Source organism: Pogoniulus pusillus (genome assembly GCF_015220805.1).
Source record: "Pogoniulus pusillus isolate bPogPus1 chromosome W unlocalized genomic scaffold, bPogPus1.pri SUPER_W_unloc_1, whole genome shotgun sequence".
NCBI classification, from domain to species: Eukaryota; Metazoa; Chordata; class Aves; order Piciformes; family Lybiidae; genus Pogoniulus; species Pogoniulus pusillus.
Genome location: NW_026974535.1, coordinates 849,330 through 861,733, shown reverse-complemented (window position 1 = coordinate 861,733; position 12,404 = coordinate 849,330). Strand labels below are relative to the sequence as shown.

The following is a 12,404-nucleotide window of genomic DNA, read 5'->3' as shown; positions in this document are numbered from 1 at the left end:
TTGTTGTTCAGGTCCCCACTCGAAATTGTTTCTTTTACGAGTCATATCATGCAGAGGTTTGACAATCTGACTGAAACCAGGAATGTGTAGCCTCCAAAATCCCAACACACCAAGAAAAGAAAGCGTGTCCTTCTTATTGGTGGGAACTGCCATGGTGGAGACTTTGTTGATCACATCCTGAGGAATGTAACGTCGACCATCCTGCCACCGCACTCCCAAAAAATGGAATTTCTCTAGCAGGTCCTTTGACCTTGTCTCTCTTAATGGCAAAACCTGCTTGCATCAGAATGTCAATGATTTTGTTACCTTTCTCGAAGACTTCCTCAGCAGTTTGGCCCCACACAATGATGTTGTCGATGTACTGGATGTGCTCTGGAGCTTTACCTTTCTCCAGTGCATTGTGGATGACTGAGTGACAGATGGTTGAGCTGTGTTTCCACCCCTAAGGCAAACGGTTGAACTGGTACTGGATTCCTCTCCAGGTGAATGCAAACTGAGGCCTGCACTCATTTGCTATGGGAATAGAGAAGAAAGCATTAGCAATGTCTATGGTTCCATACCATTTAGCCTCCTTTGATTCCAGCTCGTGCTGGAGTTCCAGCATGTCCGGCACAGCTGCGCTTATGGGTGGAGACACCTTGTTGAGGGCAAGGAAATCAACTGTCAGACACCAGTCTCCGTTAGGTTTGTGCACAGGCCAGAAGGGACTGTTGAAAGGTGAATGAGCTTTCTCGATGACAGCCTGACTCTCCAGTTGACGAATCAGCTGATGAGTGGGCAACAAAGAGTCACGGTTAGTTCTGTACTGCCTGTGGTGCACACATTGAGTAGCAATTGGCAGCTCCAGATCCTCTATGTCATGATGTCCCACAACTGAAGATTCATCAGAAAGTTCAGGTCTAATGGACAATTTCAATTTATCATCCTCAATCTCTACAGATGCTATTCCAAAAGCCCATTCATGACCCTTCGGATCTTTGAAACAACTTTGTCTCAAAAAGTCAATTCCCAGAATGCAAGGTGCATCAGGACCAGTTACAATAGTATGTTTCTTCCACTCTTTACCAGTTAAACTGCTCTCAGCCTGTATCTTAGGTAACTCTTGAGATCCACCAGTGATTCCAAAAATAGATATGGACTCTGTCCCTTTACAATTGGATGGCAATAAAGTACACTGAGCACCTGTGTCAACTAAAGCCCTGTATTTCCGAACTCTTGAACTGCCAGGCCACCTAATGAATACATTCCAATAGATTCGGTTCTCTCCACTATCGCTTTCCTCCTCCTCGCTGGAGGCAGGGCACCCCTAATGCTGAACATGGCATGTGGGGCGTACCCAGTGATTGGTGGTGTCTGTTTCTGCCACTCTGCAGATCTCTGATGCTCTTTGAAAGAGCTGAAGTAGGTTTACCATCCCATTTGTTCATGTTCTCACCGTATGTGTCACGCAGAAGTATCCACAGTGACGCACGTGATTGCTGATTTCTGGGTGGAATTTGTCTCCTCCTGGGCTGGAATTGCCTTGCAGGAGGTGGGCGTCTGTTCCTGATGGCAGAAAAATGCACCCATTCAGATGATGCAGGAATGGTGTCCTTTACCTGATTGGAAATTGAGGTTTTAAGGTCCTCCTTCAGTTCTTTCATGCTCTCTTTGATGCCATCCCTTATCTCTGTACCTAGAGTTTTTATGGCACAGATTATACCAGAATGGGACAAGCTGTCCTCTATCTGCCTGAGCTGATCAGTGAATTCACCAACAGTGAAAGACCTTCCATTATCACTACTTGATAGAAACTTACTGGCCAAGATGTTAGCATAGGATGAAGGAGCAAGCTTAATAAGCTTCTTCATGAGACCTGTTCCCAAAGGAATTTCATCAGGCTCATGTGTGCCATGATCTCCATAAAGCACTTCCTTCACAGCAAACTCCTTCCGAAGCTTAATTCCCTGCTCAATAGTGTTCCACTTCTTGGCAGCCCATGGCAAATCATCTCGGGAAGGATATCTCATAGCCACAGCCAATAGAAGGCATGTCCACAAGCTAACCCTACCAAGAGGACTTGCTAGGTATTTGTCCACTCCACTCTCCTTAGTGAGTGGTCCCAGCTGCTTGGCAGACTTGTCTCCTACCTGCTGGGCATTAGCACCAATGCCACGGCATTTCACTAGCCTGCTTAGGATTGGCTCACCTGATTCCCTTGAGTATTCCTTTCTAACTTCCCTGACTTCTCTGAGAGGATCCTTGGAGCCCTGGATGTCATCCTCCTCCTCTTCCTCCTGTTGATCTGGTGGTACCGGGCCTAACAGAACCTTCCTCATAGCACTCCTAAACTCATTGGAACCATCCTCTCTCTTGGCAGCCAACCTCACAACGCTCCTCTCACTTGAGTATTGATGTCTCAGCACATTTGCGAGGTCTCGCAGACTAACTGCCACCTCTTCTTCCTCTTGCTGATCACCAGAGGTCCCCTCTCTTACATCCTCCTGTGAACCACACTTTGTCAAATGCTGTGTCTTGGCTTTTGCCTTAGCAGGTGCCAGAAGAGCCTGAGCAGCAACAGACTTGGACGTGTCTGCTGGAGGGTTTGCATTATTAGGGGTCTGACCTGGAGCTTGTGAGTTCAAACCTGCCTTACTTTTAGCAGGGCTCTGATTCTGGTCTGCTGGCTGGGGATTCGAATTGTCTGAGCTGGTGTCATTAGGATTTGGACTGACCAGCATTAGTGGGATTATTTGCCTGTCCTCCTGGGATGCCTGCCAACCCTGATGTGTTATCATTGTTGCTTGGAACATTCTGATTTTGGGTACCTGCCTGTGCTCCTGGGACTCCTGCCAAACTCTGCGGATTGTTATTGTTATCCTTCTTGTTTACATTCCCGGCAGGAACATTGGCCATGCTCCCAGAAACTGGAGAAGGAGGGGCAGAGGCTGGCAGGGGGGAAGCAGATAACTGTGTTCCCTTGTTTTGCTGTGAAAAAGACTGCATTTGAGACACAGAATTTTTCCTAGTTCTTACAGAAGCTGGTTTTGATTTTTTCACACATAATACCAAAATTAATATGAAAATTAAAATCATAAGAGCCATGATAATGCACAGCAATCCTGCCATGATTTCTTTTGTGTAAAAATCCTTGCATGTATTTGGCATTTCAGTTTGGGGCTGGATGACCCTCATGAGAGCAGAAGATAAAGCAGAATTTCAATTGATTGTGACATTATTGATAAGTGCTCCTGTAATGTTACTAGTAAGGTTTTCAGTGACATTAAAACCAGCATAACCAAGGATAAAATCACCCCAGGCCCAGAACATACTTGAAACTTTGGCTTTAGCCTTCTTATAAGCTAAATCAATAAAATAAGCAACAATTTGAGCTTTTATCCAACCAAATGCCAAGAAAACAAAACCAGACCAGAGTAACGCCCCACACAAGTACAATAGCTGCCTTATTAGCTCCATTTTAATTCCCAGAGCCAATGAATAGTCACTCAAATAAATCTAGCCCCACATTGGGAAAGCCAATTAAAAAATGTGATGGTTTGGGCCTGCCCCCCCACACTTCTAGAATTGTCCCAGCTAATGCAGACGGCCTCTGGGAATATAAACGAAGCTATTTATTTTACAGCAGCAAATATACAAGCAGCTATTTACAGTATATACAGTTATATACAGAAATATACAAAGGATAAACAATACAGAAGCACAACTCCCCCCCAGAAACCTGAGTCCCCAGGAGGGGTTCTCAAACCACCCCAACACCTCCCCTTGCCCTCTCAACGTTACCCCAGTTCTCAGAAAGAAGAGAGGTGCAGCCAAGAGGTTAGGGAGCAAGGTTAGTGGCAGCAAGGTTAATGAGATGCAGCTTCGTCAAAGCCCAGAAGCAAAGTGAGTGACAAAATGGAGAATGTTATACTTCTTCTTCCCAGAGTTCTCAGCGTGACTGTGAGCGAAGAGACACAATTGTTTACTTTTTCACTGCCCATTATCTAGTTCTTTTACCAAAACATTCTAGCTTGCTTCGAACTAGCACAGGGGATCACATGGACTTACACCAGGGAGACACGAGCTGGGTGTGTGTGGGCTTACACAACCTGTTTACAACCTGGGGTCCTGGCAGAAAAACATGTCCAGGCAGAAATAGGCATAAATAAGCCTATTTTCGGGCCTACGGGCCCTCCACGTCAATATGCTTTCATGATCTTTGCAAAGAACCTGATAATTATGATTATCTTGCAAGTAGCAAGAGTTTCTAATATAAAAATTGATAAAGAATATTAATTTTAAAAAAATCCCACCTCACATTAATCCCTCCATTACACCTGGCCACAAGCCTCCCCTGAAATACCAAACAAGAAATAACAACTGATATGTGGTGGAAGCATGGAGAGGGAGAAAAGCGCAGACCAGACAGTAATGCCTGTTTATATAGGGGTGCAGGCAGATGGGAATGTAATAACAGATTGCATTTTCCGATGTCCACCCTTGTACTCTCTGGTACTTCTGGAGGACATAAGTACCTCTATGGTTTATAAACCCATAATTTCAGATATATCCAGATGTTATTAGCAAGTCATAGCAATGATTTCTATCTCTGAACAAGGAGTCCCCCTGTAAACTCATCAGAATCATAGAAAAAAGACTTTAAATTCCGATTGCAGCGCCCACATTTTACACCATTTGCAGTTATTGCCTATGTTGCAAAATGTGGGCAAATGCCTTTATGTAGTAAATTGCATGAAAGCTTGTTTCAGTTAACTGTACAAACCTCACAGATAAAGAAAGCAAGTAGTTTTCCCCTTACAATCTCAGTGATCATAGAATTGTTTCAGTTGGAAAAGCCCTCTAAGATCAATCCAACCATCAACCTAAGACCACCATGGCCTTTAAACTATGTTCAAGCGCCATGTTCACGTGTTTCTTGAACAGGGATGGTGACTCCACCATCTCCCTGGGTAGCCTATTCCAATGCCTGACCATTCTTAGCAATACTATGGTATTACTATTTTTAGCAATTGAACAGAAAGCAGTATAAGTCAGTCGGAGCTGTCAGTGATGATCTTTACATATTAACTCATAAAATGCACTCACAAAACAGCTTGGAATTAGCAGCACTTGTAGGACAGTTCTCAACCCATATTGCCCCCCCCAATCCTAAGGTGACTTCCATGAGGCAAGTAGCCCTCTGTCATATTTGTTACTTCTGCCGCCTCCTCTAGTCCTAAGCTGTAGATAGGGTGATTAAAAAGATGGAAAATCTGATGAGGAGGACAAATGCACAGATTGTTTTAAATAAGCCTTTCTGGATGAAAAACAGGCATCCCCAAGACAAAATACTTTTGAATGCAAGAATCTGTGCTATCCTCTTCAAAGAGAGAGTCTAGGTGGCTTCCTGTATCGATGCACACAAAGTTAAAGGCTAACACTCTTCCAATATCCAAGATCAATTTTAATTTTCCCTGCGCTACTATCAGTGGCCTCTATACAGAAAAAAAAGTACATTTGCAAGCAACAAACAATACCATATCTAGCTTCTTTGACCTGGAAAAGTTTGTTGACTTGAACAGGAATTAGGTTTCTTTCATTTGATTAAAATGACAAGCTAAGAACACTAAGAGAGGAGTCCATTACTGATGATTAAAAAAATCCCAAGGACTTCAAATAAAGAATATATTGATGTTTTGATCAAAAGAAACTTAAGCTAATTTATACTGTAGCCCATGTAGATAAAGAACATTTTGTCCTCTGTTCAATACATTCTTGAGCAATAACTTCCTAAAAGGGAGTTCCAGATCTCTTCAAGTTTTATCCAAGATATGGACTATTGAAGAAAGCTCCTCAGCAGGTTTGTAAGTCCGAAAATTACAAAAAGCCCTTGGGAATTACATAGATTATCTGAAAGCCAAGGTCTCTTCCCACAGGGAGTAACTGTGACTTTGTCCTAATGGATTGTTTTCTTTTAAGAAGAATTTCTTATTCTAGAGGAACAGATGATCTCACTGTCCATAAGAGATGCAACAAATGGCCAACCAACCATTAGCTCCTACACCAATGTGAAGCTTCTTTGTCATGCACATTAGATTTATTTGCCTACACTAACCTTCTCAGCAGTTCTACCATCAGTACTTATTGTGCTAGTTTGAGCCTAGCTAGAATGTTTTGGTGAGAAGAACTAGATTACAGGCTGTGAAAGGAAAACAATGGTGATGTCTACTTCCCTCACCGTCTCGCTGAGATGTATGGGAACAAGAAAGGAAAACATTAGATAACACTCTCACCATTTTTTTCTCTCACTCTCGCTGCTGGCTGAGCTGCATCTCTCTAACACACCCTTCCATTTGGCCTAACCCACTTTGCTTCATAACCTCTGGCTGAACCTCAATTTCTTCCTTGGGACTGGGGTAAGGTTGAGAGGGGTAGGGGGAAGGTGAAGGGGTGGTTGAGAGCCCCTCCTGGGGACTCAGGTTTCTGGGAGGGGAGTTGTGTTTCTGTATTACCTTTTTACCGTGTATATTTCTGTATATAACTCTATATACTGTAAATATCTGCTTGTATATTGTGTTAGCTGTAAATAAATAGCTTCATTCATATTTCCAGAGCCGACTGAGTCTAGTCTGGGTGATTTCTAAAGTGGGGGGGGGCGGGGAACACCCAAACCGTCACACTCATCTACCTGCACTAACCTTCTCAGCAGTTCTAGCATCAGTACTTATCTACATGTGTGCAGAAATACTTGCATTGATGTAGGCAAATGGAATAGAAGCCTCTCGAGTAACTGCAGATCTTGCAGTATGTGTGCTAGTAAGGTTCTGAAGGACACTGCAGAGAAGAAGCAGTCTAGAAGGTTTCTGCAATGTGTGGAAGACAACTTCCTATCCCAGCTGTTATGTGAGCCTACCAGGGGGGCAGCCCTGCTTGACCAGCTGCTCACAAATAGAGAGGGGCTGGTAGGGGATGTGGTGGTTGGAGGCTGCCTGGGGTCCAGTGACCATGAAATTATAGAGTGTTCAATACATGGAGAAACCAGGAGGGGCATCAACAGAACCTCCACACTGGACTTCTGAAGGGCAGACTTCAGCCTATTTAAGGAACTAACTCAGAAAGTTCCTTGGGAAATAGCCCTTAGAAACAAAGGGGTCCAGGAAGGTTGGACCTACTTCAAGAAAGAACTCCTGAAGGCACAGGAGCAGGCAGTGACACTGAGCCGGAAGATGAGACGACGAGGGAGGCAGCCAGGCTGGATGGGCAGGGAGCTGCTGAAGGAATTAAAGATTAAAAAGAGAGTGTATCACCTTTGGAAAAGAGGGGAGGTGTCCCAGGAGAAGTTCAAGGAAGTTGCTAGGTCTTGTAGAGGAAAAATTAGAGAGGCAAAAGCCCACTTGGAGCTCAGGCTGCCACGGCTGCCAAGGAAAATAAAAAGTGTTTCTTTAAATATCTGAATGGCAAGAGAAGGGCCAAGGACAATCTCCAGTCCTTGTTAGATAGAGAGGGGAACATAGTGACAAAGGATGAGGACAAGGCAGAGGTGCTTAACACCTTCTTTGCCTCAATCTTCACTAGTGGGACAGGTTGTCTCCAGGACAGCTGGACTCCTGAAGTGGTGGATGGAGTCAGGGACCAGTATAGTCCCCCTCTAATCCATGAGGAAGCAGTAAGGGACCTGCTGCGTCATTTGGATCCTCACAAGTCCATGGGACCGGATGGGATCCACCCTAGGGTGCTGAGAGAGCTGGCAGCTGAGCTGGCCAAGCCACTCTCCATCATTTATCAGCAGTCCTGGCTCACTGGAGAGGTCCCTGAAGACAGGAAGCTGGCCAATGTGATACCCATTCACAAGAAGGGTCGTAAGGAGGAGCCAGAAAACTACAGACCTGTGAGCCTGACCTCAGTGCCAGGCAAGGTCATGGAACAGGTAATCTTGGGTGCCATCACAAAGCACCTACAGGATGGCCAAGGGATCAGGCCCAGCCAGCATGGGTTTAGGAAGGGCAGGTCCTGCCTCACCAACCTGATCTCCTTTTATGATCAGGTTACCTGCCTGGTGAATGTGGGGAAGGCTGTGGATGTAGTCTACTTGGACTTCAGCAAAGCCTTTGACACTGTCTGCCACAAGAAGCTCCTAGCCAAGCTGGCAGCTCATGGTTTGGACAGATTCCCTCTGTGCTGGATCAAGAACTGGCTGGATGGCAGAGCTCAGAGAGTGGTGGTGAATGGTGCCACATCCAGTTGGCAGCTGTCACTAGTGGTGTTCCCCAAGGATCAGTGCTGGGCCCAGTCCTGTTCAATATCTTTACTGATGATCTGGACGAGGGGATTGAGTCCAGCATCAGTAAGTTTGCAGATGACACCAAGCTAGGAGCAGGTGTTGATCTGTTGGAAGGTAGGAGAGCCCTGCAGAGGGACCTGGACAGGCTGGATGGGTGGGCAGAGGCCAATGGGATGAGATTTAACAAGGCCAAGTGCAGGGTTCTGCACTTTGGCCACAACAACCCCAAGCAGCGCTATATGCTGGGGACAGAGTGGCTGGAGAGCTGCCAGGAGGAAAGGGACCTGGGGGTACTGATAGATAGTAAGCTGAAGATGAGCCAGCAGTGTGCCCAGGTGGCCAAGAGAGCCAATGGCATCCTGGCCTGCATCAGGAACAGTGTGGCCAGTAGGACAAGGGAGGTTATTCTTCCCCTGTACTCAGCACTGGTCAGGCCACACCTTGAGTACTGTGTCCAGTTCTGGGCCCCTCAGTTCAAGAAAGATGTTGAGGTGCTGGAACATGTCCAGAGAAGGGCAACAAAGCTGGTGAGGGGCCTGGAGCACAAATCCTATGAGGAGAGGCTGAGGGAGCTGGGCCTGTTTAGCCTGGAGAAGAGGAGGCTCAGGGGTGATCTTATTACTGTCTACAACTACCTGAAGGGGCATTGTAGCCAGGTGGGGGGTGGCCTCTTCTCCCAGGCAACCAGCAATAGAACAAGGGGACACAGTCTCAAGTTGTGCCAGGGTAGGTATAGGCTGGATATTAGGAAGAAGTTCTTCACAGAGAGAGTGATTTCCCATTGGAATGGGCTGCCCAGGGAGGTGGTGGAGGCACCGTCCCTGGGGGTCTTCAAGAAAAGAGTGGATGAGGCACTTAGTGCCATGGTCTAGTTGATTGGTTAGGGCTGGGTGATAGGTTGGACTCGATGATCTTGGAGGTCTCTTCCAACCTGGTTGATTCTATGGTTCTATGACAGAATACACCTCAGATGCTCCATAGCCACATTTTCCACAGCTAGTTTAAATGTCCTCCCTTTGCTGAGTCACCTAACACATGCTACCATAGGAAGGAAGAACCTGGGAGTCCATATATTGCTTCCAAATCTCAAACAGTACAAGAAGCTTTTTTGTCACAGAAATTCCAATGACAGAATTGTGAAATTATTGGTATCATCTCCTCAGCCCACCTTGTCATTATTGTAGCTAAGAGTCAGTATGCCTGCGAGGGCACTGCTGTTCAGTTTGGCAGAAGGGGAATAATGGTTTTATAGGGCATATAAATGTTATAAGGCATCAGTTACTAGATAGTGAATATAGACAATCTAATTGTCATTAGGTTGAGGAGCAGGAGAAAGCATTTCTAGGCCACTGACACTGTGTGGTGAACAGTCCTAAAGGACATAAAATGAGCTTAAGTATGCCATGCCCTGTCTTATTTACCTGCCTGTCTGCACTGCAGCCAGAGGCGGGAAAACAGGACAAAGAAACCCAGGCAACCTAGTCTGGTTTAGTCCGGTTGCCTGAGAGGGGCTTCATAGGACCACACCCCTGTCGCGTGCAAGGCGTATGCGCCCCCCATTTTTGGAAGACAACAGCTTGTGGGTTCTTCCATTTTTGGTTTGGGTCTACTTGGGTGATTGCCAGAGGTGATTGGGTGATTGTGTGGCCAATGAGACCATTAGCCTCAGCCATTACCCTATAAATGGGGGTGAACAGGTGAATAAGGTGCTTGCGCACTCGTTTGCTCCTTGCTCACCTGCTGCTTGCCCGCCCATCGCCTCAGCTGACTCAAGCCGTCTCAAGCCGCCTCAGTTACCTCAGCCAGCAGCTGATTTCACCTTGCAGCCCACGTGGAATTCAGCACAGGACTTCTGTTGACTATTTTCCTGCCTATGTTTTTGGCCACGGACTTTAGGACTGGTGAGTATTCTTAACTCTTTGTTCAAGTTGCTAAAATATTTTAATTAATCTCACAAGTGGTGAATTAAGCCACCAGGCTCTCTATTAAAGACATTTTCTGAAACCTTTCAAAATTCATCATAGAATCATAGAATCATAGAATCAACCAGGTTGGAAGAGACCTCCAAGATCATCGAGTCCAACCTATCACCCAGCCCTAGCCAGTCAACTAGACCATGTCACTGAGTGCCTCATCCAGTCTTTTCTTGAAGACCCCCAGGGACGGTGCCTCCACCACCTCCCTGGGCAGCCCATTCCAATGGGAAATCACTCTCTCTGTGAAAAACTTCTTCCTAACATCCAGCCTATACCTACCCTGGCACAACTTGAGACTGTGTCCCCTTGTTCTATTGCTGGTTACCTGGGAGAAGAGGCCAACCCCCACCTGGCTACAATGTCCCTTCAGGTAGTTGTAGACAGTAATAAGATCACCCCTGAGCCTCCTCTTCTCCAGGCTAAACAGGCCCAGTTCCCTCAACCTCTCCTCATAGGATTTGTGTTCCAGGCCCCTCACCAGCTTCGTTGCCCTTCTCTGGACATGTTCCAGCACCTCAACATCTTTCTTGAATTGAGGGGCCCATAACTGGACACAGTACTCAAGGTGTGGCCTGACCAGTGCTGAGTACAGGGGAAGAATAACCTCCCTTGTCCTACTGGCCACACTGTTCCTGATGCAGGCCAGGATGCCATTGGCTCTCTTGGCCACCTGGGCACACTGCTGGCTCATCTTCAGCTTACTATCTATCAGTACCCCCAGGTCCCTTTCCTCCTGGCTGCTCTCCAGCCACTCTGTCCCCAGCCTGTAGTGCTGCTTGGGGTTATTGTGGCCGAAGTGCAGAACCCTGCACTTGGCCTTGTTAAATCTCATCCCATTGGCCTCTGCCCACCCATCCAGCCTGTCCAGGTCCCTCTGCAGGGCTCTCCTACCTTCCAACAGATCAACACCTGCTCCTAGCTTGGTGTCATCTGCAAACTTACTGATGCTGGACTCAATGCCCTCGTCCAGATCATCAATAAAGATATTGAACAGGACTGGGCCCAGCACTGATCCTTGGGGAACACCACTTGTGACTGGCTGCCAACTGGACGTGGCACCATTCACCACCACTCTCTGAGCTCTGCCATCCAGCCAGTTCTTGATCCAGCACAGAGTTCCATTGTATATAGACATTCTGTAAAATAGTTCTGCTAACTGCATCAAAGAACTTGTGTGGAGAGTTGGAAATAAGTTTGGGGAATTATTTTGTGTATATTAATAAATTATTTAATAACTTTTAAAATCGGTCTCATTTCATTTTACCCCAAGCTCAGATTTCAACTAGTCCCCTTCATAACACACTGCAAGAATTTTGCAGGGAAAACACTACTGTAGAAATCTATGCAGAGGTGAGTTACTTGCAGAAAACTGCTATGCATACTCTTTCTGGAAAACAAACTACTTTTAAGATTCTTAAAACACCTTAGTAAGCTTGGGGCAGATAGTGGACATAATAAACACCAGTTTATTCCAAATATTTCTTTCACTAGATTTTACCGCAGGCATTCTGATGATATCATAATCTACACAAGGGTATCCCTGAACATGATGATATCCAAAGTGTGCTGCTACCACTGAGACTTGCTTGAGGTGATGGGCAAGTCAATCATTAGGATCTTTCACTCACAAGTAAACAGACATTTGAGGCAGAAGCATGCCAAAATACAAAAAAGAAGCAGATTTCCACAGCAACGTTGGGAATAATGTTAACAAAGCACACAATTTCAGCTTTCCAATTAAAGACTTCTGCTTCCACAAGCCTAGAAAAGGCACGTAGTACCTTTCTTTGGCATGAGAAGCAACTGGGGTAACATCCTTCCCCCAGAAGTCTTTGGAGCTTTGTTTAGTGAAGTAATAAATGGTTTTCTGATCTTCATTTTTCGTTGGTTTTAAGAACTCCCTGAAGACAAATTAAGAGATTGACTTTTGTTGAAATGAACTGTGTAAACTGCAGTATTCAGTGTAAGGCATTATTCCACACACCTGAAAACTTAGCTATCACTTTTTAGCTTGCAAAGTCTCTCAAGAGCCAGAAAACTGATGTGTGATTCTTGTACATGTCAAACTTAGTCTGGTGCAGATAATCATCCCACAGCTTTTGGAGTGCATGATTTGAAGCAAGAGAGCTGCTGTTACCACAATCAGCCTTAAAAACAGGTCATTATGG

At 45.7% G+C, this 12,404-nt stretch overlaps 1 protein-coding gene across 2 annotated transcripts in view; it reads right to left on the bottom strand.

The window, feature by feature from the left end:
* Positions 1 to 12,404, bottom strand: part of LOC135173779 (zinc finger SWIM domain-containing protein 6-like) — a 474,519-nt gene that overhangs the window by 104,940 nt on the left and 357,175 nt on the right. The gene's annotated exons all lie outside the window — the stretch shown is intronic.